The sequence below is a fragment of the Myxocyprinus asiaticus genome, chromosome 7 (assembly GCF_019703515.2).
Source record: "Myxocyprinus asiaticus isolate MX2 ecotype Aquarium Trade chromosome 7, UBuf_Myxa_2, whole genome shotgun sequence".
Lineage (NCBI taxonomy): Eukaryota > Metazoa > Chordata > Actinopteri > Cypriniformes > Catostomidae > Myxocyprinus > Myxocyprinus asiaticus.
The window spans coordinates 27,686,702-27,697,670 of NC_059350.1; positions in this window are offsets into that span (position 1 = coordinate 27,686,702).

The window sequence follows — 10,969 nt, forward strand, 5'->3', positions numbered from 1 at the left end:
GATATATTCTTCTAAAAAGCTTCATTTGTGTTCAGCAGAAGAAAGAAAGTCATCCACATCTGGGTGGAATTAGGGCGAGTAAATGATGAGAGAAATTTCATTTTTGGGTAAACTAAGTTTATTTGAAAGACTATCTAGGCACATAATCACACTGTAGAACTGTAACTGTTTATAACTCTTTCAAGATGTACAGGCTCACACTTTAAATGGTCAGTGCTTTGTATTTTAGATAATTAAAATAGCAACAGATCTAGTGAAACAATGAAGGTTGAGTGATTGTTTTAAATTTTTTACATGACATTCAAAAACGTGCCATTTTACAATGTAAGAGTGAAATAAAGACTAAAAATAACACATTTGTACTTTTCTTTTACTTGGAATGTAAATATTCAGGACAAAGGCAAAATGTTTACTGTCACTTTAAGAGGGTTTTATCGCATGATACAACATTGAAGGCACTCTGTGCAGTTTGTTTCGTTGAGTTTAATCTTTTGAGGGCTGTAAAGTCTCATTATTTTCGTACCATCTGGCATCGGGGCTCGCGCGTTGTCAGAGACACGACGCGGCTCGGCGCTTGGTGTAAAATCGCATGAATGTTCAAACTGGCAAGCCTTAAAACACATACAATTGACAAACCTTCGTGAAGACGCAAGCGAAAGTGATCTGGCATCGGGGCTCGTGCGTTGTCAGAGACACGACGCAGTTCGGCTATCTGTGACACACAAAAGAGTTCGTGCGTTGTCAGAGACACGATGCGATTCGGCTCTCTGTGTCACACAAAACAGCCCGCGAGCACTAAAGTGAGTTGCTTTGCATGTTGTGCTTGAATGATGTAAAATCGCATGAACGTTCAAACTGGCAAGCCTTATAACACATACAATTGACAAACCTTCGTAAAGACGCAAGCGAAAGTGATCTGGTATCGGGGCTTGCGCGTTGTCAGAGACACGACGCGGCTTGGGTCTATGTGCCACATGAAACAGCTCACGAGCACTGAAGTGAGTTGCTTTTTATGTAGTTGTGCTTGAATGGTGTAAAATCGCGTGAATGTTCAAACTGGCAAGCCTTATAACACATACAATTGACAAACCTTCGTGAAGACGCAAGCGAAAGTGATCTGGCATCGGAGCTCGTGTGTTGTCAGAGACATTAACTAACCTGTACAATAAACTGTGTAAGACATGCACTTACCCGATCGATACTGAGTATCCAGATGGTAAAAACAAACATAACTTGTGGAGCGCTCTCAGAGTATCTATGTATTTGTCATTTTCAACAGATGGAAAATTAAAGTAAAAAAAGCGTTTGTTATCCTGGGGCTCTAACCTCTACTGGACAGTATTGCTCCACTAAAGGGGGCATTTTTGCTCAGCCAGTGTGAGTCTATGTGATTTTTTTATTGTATTTTTTTTATCTTAATTTATATAAAAACCGTAAGTCTGATCAGGTAGAAAAGATACAACAAACTTCAGATCAGTCACAAGGTCTGTGGCGAGTTTTGTTCTTGTAGCATTAAAGCCCTAGGAGGAGTAGCAGTTGAAAATTTTAGTCTTAGAAGAATAAGTTCAAGCCAAGTTGTCAATGTAAGTTGTCAAGCCAACATAATAAGCTTACATAGTAGATCAGTATGTTGGCTTTTTCAAGCCAACATAATAATAAGCTCATGTAGTAGAATAGTATGTTGGCTTGAACACCCAATGGCCAACGGTCTGGATGTAGAAAAGAAGGTCCCGCCTTAAAGGTAAAAGATCCAATCACATTTTAGATTCAGACATCACCCGTCAGTCGACTCGTGTACGTGTTTGCGCTTTAGCTGAACCAGTCAGATATATATATTTTTAATGCTATCTGAGCTAAAGAAGCACAATTTATGTTTATGATAACTTTGTAATCAGATATTATTGCTGAATTTAAATGTGTTCTTTGAATGTAATCTTGACCAACCTTGACCTATTTTTAATAAATATCAAACATTTTCAATATTTAACAAATGTGATTGAAAAAATAAATATATACAAACATGGGTCATGCAGGTGGCTTACGAAAGACTTATAACAATGAACAATGTCTTGATTTTTTGATTATCAATTATTCTTACATTTATTAAAATTACTATATCTAAGAAGAACAATAAAATCTAGGGATCCATTTAAAAAAAACATATATATATATATATATATATATATATATATATATATATATATATATATATATATATATACAGTATAATCAATGTAACTTTTCAAATGTGGCCCATGATTCACAGGCCTGACTTGGGCCACACAATCGGCCCTCATGTTGTTTGCCATCACGTAGGCCCATCTTTGGCTGACAGGACGCATGCCGTTGCCGACAATAGACCATCAGTGCCAGCTTGAGGCCACATTCGGGCCAAGTTCTTCTGCTATGTGGATCATTTCTGAAATTGTGCATCCTCGTTTCCTTTCCTTGCTTCCTAACTCCTCCCTCTTAGAAAACGAGAAAAGGATGCAAGGAAAGGAAATGAGTATGGAGGAATCGAATCGAATGTTTTTGTAAAATGAAATGTCCTTGCTCACTCAAGCATCGCGGCTGAATTACCTTGGAGTGCTTTCTGTTATGTTGTTGAAACTTGATTAATTTATATAATAAATCCTAATAAAGATGCACTGTAAAAGTATGTTGCAATAATGGTTTATTTAAACTGCTAAGGTGAAACATAAATTGAAAATGGTGTGTCAGATGTAAGGGGAGGAGAATTAATGCGTGCGTCAGGTGCTTCAACCAAAATGTCTCCTTCACAGGATGCTCTTGTTCTTCCTCGCTCAAGCCTCCTTGGTAAGCTTCCTCCACCCTCAGTCCTTGCCTCTTCACGGTGCATTTAGAGAATTTAGATAGTCAAAATACTTATACACAGTAGCGCCATCTTTGATTTTTTGACGGGAATGAAAACGAGGCTGTGAGGGGTAGACCAAAGGCATTTCTAGGATTTGAAAACATCAGGGGCATACCGTCATAAGCTATGAATATACAGAAAAGAATACTAAAAGAGCACGCTTTTTGTAAGAACTATATACATTATATTTCGTTTTCCACAAATGAGGACCTTTTCTATCTTCTAGCTTTCATCACTTTTTTTATTATTTTTTTTATTATTATTTTTATTTTATTTTTTATTCTGGTGTCTGAAAGCAGCATTTTAAAATGGTCTTGTGCAGTGTTCATGTAAATATGGGATTCAAAGCATCACTAGAGTTTTATGTATTCACATGACCTCTATTTGAAGTTTTTCACAATGACCTTTCAAAAAAGTAGCCAGCTATGACAGTACCATGGTACAGTTATGGTAATATGACATTTCATGATATATAACATGGTATTTACATGATAGTATTGAAATACTGATGTATTTCAGTTATTTTTGATATCATCTAAGTGTCACGGATTCACCAGGCTCTCTCGCCACACACACACAGCCTTCCCGATCTCCCGAATACTAATCACCTGCACCTGTCTCACATCACCACGATAATCAGCTCCCTCCATAAGCCACACTCACTCCTCAGTCGATGTCTGGTCTCCCATGGAATACAGACTAATTTACCTGCTACTTACCTGTTCTCCAGCGAAGTCTTCAAAGTTCCTCTCCAATGTTTCCAACGATCTGTTTCCCCTGTTTCTCCTCTCCTCGTGTCCCCATCTGATGTTTGTGAGTGTGGCTCATTAAGGACTCTCACTTCCTATATGAATACAGACTATTATCAGTGTACTGCTAATCATTTACTGTTCAACATCTTCTGATTGATACTCACCTGTTTACTTAAACTGTATGTTTAATAAATACCTGCCTTCGGATTCAAACATCATCTTCGAGTCTGGGTTTCCATTACAGAAGACCAGACCTGCCAAAATCATGAACCCAGCAGGTATAACACCGCCGGATCCATTTCAGGAGCTAGTTGATGCTCTCCGCCGTGCACTTACCCCTCCGGTTAACCCCGCTGCACCACCGATCACAACCAGCACTCCCTCCATTTCTTCTTCTGCACCGGTCTATACTGCCAATCCCATGGTCAATCCAGAGGCATACTCAGGATTGTCAGAGGACTGCAGCGGCTCTCTTCTTCAATGTTCACCCACCCTAGAGATGCATCGCTACCCCACCGAGCGGGCTAAAATTTCATTCATTATCTCTCTGCTTGCAGGAAGAGCATTGCAGTGGGCTCAATCTCTCTGGGAACAAAACAGTCCAGTCACTCAGTCACTTGAGAGCTTCATTAAATACTTCAAGGAAGTTTTTGGATGCCCTGTGGGAGATTCATCTATCAGCAAACAACTTTACAATCTCCATCAAGGTAGAAGTTTTAAGGATTTTTAGATATTTTTACAGGAAAACAATACAAAAATTATTATCAAGAATACGATTTTTGCCCTAATATCAAAGGTCTTACTAGAAAAAAGAAATTATGATCTAACGTGAATCTTCTTGATAAAAAAATATGATCATGCCTGGTAACGTGCATGTAAAATGGCTAGAAATAGCATTTTAGCTTAGCATAAAGCTGACAATTTACACAAGGTTTATTTCTATTTCTTGTGCTCCAAACTTACTTCAAACATACTTCTTTGTCTGCTCGTATGAATATAACACATCATAAGAAATTATTTCACCGCTGTTCAAATGTACTTTGGATCGCATCATTTATATGTATAAATCCATCTGAAAGGACTAAATATTAAATGAAACAAATGACAGTAAAATGCAAAGTAATCTGTTCAGTAATCTAAATACTTTTTGAATATAACTGTATTCTAAATACCAATGATTTAAATTGAAACTGTAGTGGAATACAGTTACTTATATTTTGTATTTTAAATACGTATTTCCGTTACATGTATTTCGTTACTCCCCAATCCAAGACCATACTTCCTCCACATGTCATAGTGAGTCCCATCCAGTGGTCCCTGGACGATAGCATTGCGGAAGCCGCCACCATTGAACCTGCTCCACCGGGCTGCCCCGCCAACAGGACCTATATTCCCACTTCCCAACGTCTGACACTCATTGAGTCTGTACACTCCTCTTTGGGCACTGGTCACCCTGGGACCAATAGAACCCTCTCGCTCATCCAGGACTGGTTCTGGTGACCGCGTATGGACAGAGATGTCAGAAGTTTCATCCAGGGATGTCCGGATTGTGCCATGTCAAGGACCCCACGACAACTACCAGCTGGCAAACTCCTTCTGCTGCCCGTTCTGCGTCACACTTGGTCACACCTGGGAGTGGATTTCATAATGGACTTACTGCCCTCTGAAGGATTCACCTGCGTGCTAGTAACAGTGGAACGATTCTCCAAGGCCTGCAAGCTGGTTCCCCTCAAGGGTTTTCCCACTGCCATGGAAATGGCTGAGATACTATTTAACTATGTATTCCATAATTATCGAATCCCCGAAGACATCATCTCCGACAGAGGTCCCCAGTTCATTTCAGGAGTCTGGAAGGCATTCTTCTCCCTCCTAGGTGTGACCGTCAGCCTCTCTTCTGCATACCATCCACAGTGTAACGGGCAGACGGAAAGAAAGATCCAAGAGATTGGCCAATTTCTCAGAACCTTCTGTCATCACCGCCAGTACCGCTGGAGTCGCTTCCTGTCCTGGGCCGAGTACGCACAGAACTCCCTGCATCAGCCTTCCACCAATCTCACTCCATTCCAGTGCATACTCGGCTACCAATCCCCTCTCTTTCCTTGGTCCGGAGAGCCGTCCAACGTTCCATCAGTCGACCATTGGTTTAGAGAGAGCGTGAGGGTCTGGGACTTAGCTCACCACCACCTGCAATGGGCTGTGCGCTGCCAGAAGAGCCATGCAGATGCCCGGAGATCTTCATCTCCTGTTTGCCAGCCCAGGCAGAAGGTGTGGCTCTCCACGAGGGACATCAGGCTGTGCCTCCCATGTAAAAAGCTAAGTCCCCGTTACATTAGTCCCTTCACCATCACAAAACAAATAAATCCAGTCACATACCAACTCCAACTCCCACCTCAATATCATATTCACTCTACATTCCACCACCCGTCTCCCTCTCCTCAATCCACAGAATCTGGTCCAGTTGCCACTGATGTAAACTATTACTGCCACTGCCACTGATCCTGGAAGACGGACCTGTCTATGCGGTTAGAGACATCTTGGACTCCAGGAGCCGCAGGGGTCGTCTCGAGTGCCTCGTGGACTGGGAAGGCTACGGTCCTGAAGAAAGATCATGGGTACCTCGGAACAACATCCTGGATCCGACCCTACTCACCAACTTCCACGACACTAATCCGAATCGTCCAGCTTCTCGTGGATGGGGTCGGCCACGGCGTTGGGAGGTACGGCCCTCTGGTGCGGCCCGTGGAGGGGGTTTAATTTGTCCACTGAACATTTCTTGGAAAGATATTTTGGCAATGTTTCATCAGATGAACAATCCAAAAACACTTTAAACAACAACACAATCCATTGAAGAGACTGTACAATCCATTACAGCCTTGTTGTCATTCCTGTCAAAATCAAAGATGGCCCTACTGTGAATAAGGGCTGTTTCTTAATGTGTGTTCTTATGTGTTCTTACATTCTCGTTTCACTGGCGAAGTTCAATTCCAATACTCAAGAAGGCAAGTACCAAGAATGCATAAAATGCAGATGTGTTCTTAATCAGGTCGAATATCAAGGGTGCATCGGATAGTGACTTGTGGGCAAGAACCCATTTGAAGTCCCAGGAGTCATAGCGGCACAACATGGCTAAGGATATTTATCATTGTGTTTTCCCTCAAGAGTTTACTGCTGTATACTTGCAAAAGTCACGAGCCACCATACGCCATCAACATTTGTTGTATTGTTGGGCATAATTTTAATAAAATTATAAACACATGGAGGATACAAGTGTTAACAGACTTTATTCTTTTAAAATGTCACTAGTCCTGCAAAACCTTACTCATGTGATGATAATAATGCTGTCACTGGTGTGATAATGACAGTAGTTCGCTCTCTCGCTACAAATGTGCTGGAATGGGCAATTGCTCAACAGGAAGATTGCAGCACATCTCAAAGCTTGCAGTAGATGCATTCTACATCCTCCTGTCCTTCAGAGTTTGTTGTTACAAGGTAGTTCGGCAAGACTAGTCTTCATAAGAATGCAAGTCTGTTCTCTGCAAGGTCTATTCATCTTAAGCCGGCAACTCACTAGCCGATTTTTCCAATGTTTTTCAGGTGTTAGCTTCATTAACATAATCACCAGCCAGGCAGAGGGATATGGAGTGTGCATTAACATCTCTCAGCGGGAGGTGTTAATCACTTGACTGTCATTACTCCCTGCTGAGATAATGTCTTGAAGAACTGAAAAAACACATCCGGTTTGCTTGAAATTATCACTGGCTGTGGGTGGGGCAGGTACACATCACCAAGGCACTTACCAATGAGTGCAGTTCATGTATAAAAGGGAGTTTTTTCCCAGAGGATTGTAGCATTTATTTGTTTCTGCAGAAAAAGCATGGTGTCTGGAAGGCACTCGTGGACAGTACATTTGGAGGAGAAGCTTATTGCTCTTTGGAGTCAACAAGTATGTTTGTATGAGATATCTATATGTCATAACATGACAGACCATTAAAAGAAAAAACATTTCTGCTGCCCAGATCTTTGCACAGCATGTGTGTAAATGTGTAAAAATGTTACATTTAGTCAAGAGCATAGATTTGGATTGAACATCTTTACTTGATGTAGGCCAATAATTTGCCCCTTCTGAAACACAGTAACATCTTTTCCACGACCACGGGATAAGTCTTCCGACATGGTTGTTTAAGAAATGAGAAGCTACACACTGCATCAGTTAGGATTAAAAGAATTGTTGCCAGCTGAAACATATTAATCACTGCAATAATGATCCAATCATAGGCTCATAAGTATCTGCTTATTGAAATCCAAACGGTGACAGGTTTTTTTTTTTTTTTTTGGCCAGGCAGTATATTTGTATACAGCTTTAGATTATATAAATATATTGATGTCTGCATTTATATAACATTATATATAAATATGCATACCTTATAAGTTTGTACTTTTTTTTGTACTTTAATATACTTCTTAAAAGATCACTTTCTACTTCTTTTTTGTTGCCCAGTTCTTGTGCACTGACTCTAAACTCTGGATGTCTCTTTGCCATGGTTGCATTATGTCAGCTGAGTGGCACAGTCTGTAGAGTATTGAACTATAGTTCCAAGGGTCATAGGTTTGATCACCAGTATTACAGTTGACTTTCATTCTGGAGGTTTTTGTGTTGTATTTACGGAATATTTGCAGGGCTTTTCCTTGATAATTTCTGCATGCAGTTATTCTTATTGTTCTTTTTTTCTCCCCAATGGAAGTTTAAGGCAGCACGATGAAGCATAACTTTTGAACTTTATGTCTTAAAATCATGAGCTATTTGGAAATCATATAGTGTCATATGTCTTTTGAACCCTTTGTTGAATTGAAATTAAAATTTGTATGGTTCATCCACATCTTTTCCTGAGGTTACCTGAGTATTTTGAAGACAGCGTCACCTGTAGTGAAAAAAAGTCTGCTTATCATGGTTATCATGCTACATGCTATGATAGCTTAGCATGCTAATCGGCTAACATATTAACTGTAGGATATTCTATCTTTTAAGGCTATTTGATTACAATGCTATCCATAGGAAACATTAACTTAGCATGGTAATGGGTAAGCATGGAAATGGGTTAGCATGCTATCCAATGCTTTTGTGTGCTCACTCTAAACTTGTCATGTCTTTATGTGAGTGTTGAAATATGTCAATGGAATGGCTCAGTGGTTAAAGCATTGAATTATGGTTCAAATGTTTGCAAGTTTGAATCCAGCAAAGGATGGTTTTAAAATTTTTACTTCTGTTGACCTCTGAGTCTTCATGTTGTGCATACTATTACATAGGCTGTACTGCATAATTCCTGCTAGAATTAAAAACCATGTAGCTCTAACAACGAGATTTTCTCAGTGATTGTTTTGTACTCCCAGCTTGGAATATCTCTTTGGCATTGTTGAGGTGAGTCAACATGAGTGGCCTAGTGATTAGTGCATTGTGACATGGTTCAAGAGGTTTTAAGTTCAAGTCCACCTAAGAACAGTTGTTTTCTAAAAAATCTTGAGATTTTTGTATTGTGCTCACTTAACAGTTGATGCTTTTCGCAATCGAATTTAGATTTTGATTTTTGTTGAAAAGTCACATGAATACGAAATTGATAATGGTGACTGCTATGCTTTGCTGTGATTGCTCTAAGCTTAGAATGTCTCTTTGGAGACTGTCATTGTTATGGATGTGTGGTGCAGAGGGTTGTGCACTGACCTGTGGAATGAAAAGGTATAGAATCATATCCATCCTGAGATGACTTGTAATGTTGTGTGTGTTTAGTCTGTATGTCATATGCACTCTATGTGTTCTTTGGGTTGTGCAATCCTTGCCATTTAGTTGAATGGCCCCATAATTGCTGCATACAGCTATATTTCTATATTTTTCCCTGTCTCAACCTTGGGATACATATCCTGAGGTTTTCCAGAGCCTGCCAGGTCCAGCTCTGGTCCTGCCTGATGTCAAGCTCCAATTACTATGTGTCGTTGAGTGATGACTATTAACTGCAGCCTGTGCCAGCCAGACATCACTTCAATCCACTATGATGGACTTCAGAGTGGATGAACTGCTCCCAACTCCAACCGTAACACATGGGATACTTCACTGACCACTGCCTGAACCTTGGACTTCACTGCAATTAACTTCCACAAACTTCCAGCCGGACTGCGATGCACCTCACTGAACTCTGCCTGAATTATCTTGGTCATAGGAAGAACTACATTCTCTTCAAATGGAATACATAGACAATAAATTAAAGGCCAGCTAAAGCCTAATAACAAAGGAAAATGCATCTGTGTGCATTTCCGTAGTTAATTCAAGATGGACTTCAAAAACGTGTAGTCATTCATTTTACAATTCAGACAAAATAATTTTGTTTAAATATTGGCCACCAGCATCTACTCAGTTTACTCATTTAAACCATGATTTGTACTACACATAGATAACTCATATTGGCATTATAATTATGCTGTTTAGCCAGAGGGGAATTGATTAAACCACTTGAGACTGATGGATTATCTGTATTTTTTATTTAAAACTTTTTGCCCAGAATTCCTTGCTATGGCCCTGGTTGTTGAAACTTGATTAAATGATAGTTTCATAATAAAACAAGATGCATTTTAAAAGTATGTGACAATTAGTGTTTATTTAAACTGTGAAGTTTAAACATAAATTAAAACTGTTGTGCAAGATGTGAAGTGGGAGGATAATTTATGTGTGCGTCAGGTGCTTTGACAAAACAATTCTCTGCATAGGATGCACCTGTGCTTCCTCGCTCAACCCTCCTCATGGTGCATTTAGAGAATTGATGCGTCCTTAATGATGGTGGACTTTGATTGGTTTCCAGGTCATGGGCTCGAGGACGCAGGAGCGAGGATGCACAATTTAAGAAATTAGTCTGGAATGGTTCATCAATGTTTCCTTTTTCTGGGGGCAGGGGACACACACATTTATAGGGCCCTATGATTTCTGCAATGAGGAAAACAGGGACGGAATCGCAGAATCCAGTCAAAAAAACTGAATTAACTGAAGCAGAATGTCACAGAATTTAACATATATAGGATAAAATTAATGTATTCATGCTAAATTAATCCAAATAAAATCATGATATGTCTTAGTGTGACGATTAAACCACAAAAGGCTGAGATTGAATTAAATAAATATACTGTCTGAATGTGCTGCATGCTTCAGAGGGAATGTGTGAAGCAGGCCACTCATACAGTGATAACCACATCATGAGCATAAGCATCATATACGCTCTGTGTTTGTAATAGATTACAGACAGCAGAGCACACATTAACCTTGAAATGCCCAACATATACATACAATATATTTATATGATTA